At 49.9% G+C, this 2,500-nt stretch overlaps 1 protein-coding gene across 2 annotated transcripts in view; it reads left to right on the top strand.

Annotated features, from left to right (window-relative positions):
• The window catches only part of cdh11 (cadherin 11, type 2, OB-cadherin (osteoblast)), a 19,736-nt gene that overhangs the window by 7,657 nt on the left and 9,579 nt on the right, over window positions 1–2,500 (top strand). The window lies entirely within an intron of this gene.

Here is a 2,500-nt window from a genome sequence, read left to right as displayed (position 1 = left end):
TGTGTGTGTGTGTGTGTGTGTGTGTGTGTGTGTGTGTGTGTGTGTGTGTGTGTGTGTGTGTGTGTGTGGATCTTGGAAAGGTGTTTGAGTCAGATAGAGTTGCTAGAGGAGAAGGTCAGGTCTGCGTTTCACGCGGAATGGAATTGTAATTGAATGTGTGGATGTGGGATGGTGGTGTGTCTGCCTCCACACATGTCTGTGAGAGTATATGCAGAGACAGCTAGCCAGAGAGAGGGATGGAGCTTGTGCCTATATGAGAGTGTATATACATATGTGTGTGCGTGTGTGTGTGTGTGTGTGTGTGTGTGTGTGTGTGTGTGTGCGTGTGTGTGTGTGTGTGTGTGTGTGTGTGTGTGAGAGAGGCTCTGCAGGGAGCGTGGGGAATGATTTTTCACCGTTCCACTCTGTGATTGCAATGACTCTGCCAGGGCATCTTATTTTGTCTGGGATGAGCATTGACTTTCATGGACGACTCTGGGGTCTCTACACACTCTCTTCCTTCTCTCTCTCTCTCTCTCTCTCTCTCTCTCTCTCTTTCTTTCTCTCTCTCCTCCCTCTCTCCCCAGACCCCCTCACTGACTCCCCCCACACACCCCTGTCCCACCTGCAGCCTCAAGGGCAGCCCCTGTTCACCGTTGCTCCGGCTGGGCCTGCAGCTTTTGCTCCCAGATTATTCAGACGTCTACCGGCTGCTGGAGGTCAGGGTTCCGGGGCACTCTGACCTCAGGGCCCGTCCCAGGGAGGTGTCTGCGCAGGTCCTGGGGCTCAGGGACTGTCTGTGTCCTCAGCAGCCTGTTGGTGGTTGGTAGTCGGAGTTGGCTTCGGCAAACAGCAAATCCCCAGCCGGCCCCGGGTCATAAAGGAAAAAAAACAAACAGCGACCCCTGGTGGTTTTATCATTTATGACCCAAGCTTGCAGTTGTTTTTTCCTGCCTTTTTTTTACCTGAAGGTCACTTCTCTATCTTTGAGTTTCCTGTACATATTCAGCATCGCCTCCTGAGCAGACAAAGTAAACATATGGAAAATGATGTGGTGAGGATCAGGAAGAAAGGTGGAAGAAAGGTGTGTGTGGTGTTTGGTGTAATTGCTGTTATCAGTACATCAGTACACAGGACACAGAGTGCTCACACGGCCATCACAGTCCAGTGGCCCGTCTGTCCAAAAGTAAAAAAGGGAGCCATTCAATTATGCGCCCTTGGTGTTTGACTCCTGGCGCGGCGGTGGATGGCGACTGCTTGGTGCGCGTGACCGCCTCTCCTCCCCCCTTTAACGAGCCTGAGAGGGATTAAGCCCGCGGGCTCGCCTGCCGCGGCTGGCAGCCTACCCATCTCACCTCCACCAGCCACGGCAGGGGCGCCACTGCTCCTCCACCCACACCTCCACCCACGCCTCCACCCACCCCTCCACCCACCCCACCCACACCAACCGCACCCGCTGAGCAAAACAATAAGAAAAGCTATCAGTGGCAGATAATGGAAATGGTAGAGGAGAAAAGGTGAACAATTGAATTGTGAGAAAATAATGGCTCAATGACAAGAAGAATGGCTGTTGGTGATTTGTATGTCTGTGGCGTGTGTGTGTGTGTGTGTAATGAGGTAATGTGTGTGTGTGTGTGTGGGGAGTAATATTAATATTAATGTGTGTAGCCAGTGTTTATGTATTATTATTGTGTGTGTGTGTGTGCGTATTATTGTGTGTTTGTCTATGTTTGTGTGTGTGTGTGTGTGTGTGTGTGTGTGTGTGTGTGTGTGTGTGTGTTCTGTTATTGTCAATAATATTCACCTCTCTGAGGTGCCAAGATCTCAGGCCCTGATAAGGCTTTTTGTCTATGACGCAAATACTCCTAAGGGTGTGTGTGTGTGTGTGTGTGTGTGTGAGAGAGAGAGAGAGAGAGAGAGGGAGAGAGACAAAGCAGCTTGCCGGCAACAATCAGGCTGACAGGCCACAGCCTCATTCAATAACACAATGCCTCCCTGACACACACACACACACACACACACACACACACCTCTCGGGAAATCATCACCTTTTGCTCTTCAAAGCATGCCGAAAATTAAAGTTGAAATTACTGACGGAATTGCCGGGGTTTTAATCATGTATTCTGTTTCAACTACGGGCAGAAAGTGTGTGCTGCATATTAAGGAGGGGGCTTCAGCATTATTGTGAATATTATCTCCCCCTGATTATGCTCAGCCATAGAGTTATTAGTGCCCAAATAAAGGATTGCAAAGCGAGAGAGAGAGAGTGAGAGAGATAGAGAGAGAGAAAGGAAGAGGGAGATAGAAAGAGAAAGAGAGAGGGAGAGAGAAGGGGAGACCCAGGTTGTCAAGAGAGGTGCGAGAAGCTGCTTCCGACCTGTTGGGGGAAAGAACTGGGTCATGCTCGTTTCCACTGCTGGCAGCTTCATTAAAGAGATTCAAGAAGGAATAAAAAAAAAACCACAGCAGCGGAGAGGAGAGGAAAATGAAGGGAGCCAAGGAAAACAACTTTTGGCCAATC

This window comes from Alosa alosa, chromosome 14, assembly GCF_017589495.1.
Source record: "Alosa alosa isolate M-15738 ecotype Scorff River chromosome 14, AALO_Geno_1.1, whole genome shotgun sequence".
Classification (NCBI taxonomy): domain Eukaryota; kingdom Metazoa; phylum Chordata; class Actinopteri; order Clupeiformes; family Clupeidae; genus Alosa; species Alosa alosa.
This window is presented reverse-complemented; position numbering and strand designations above follow the sequence as displayed.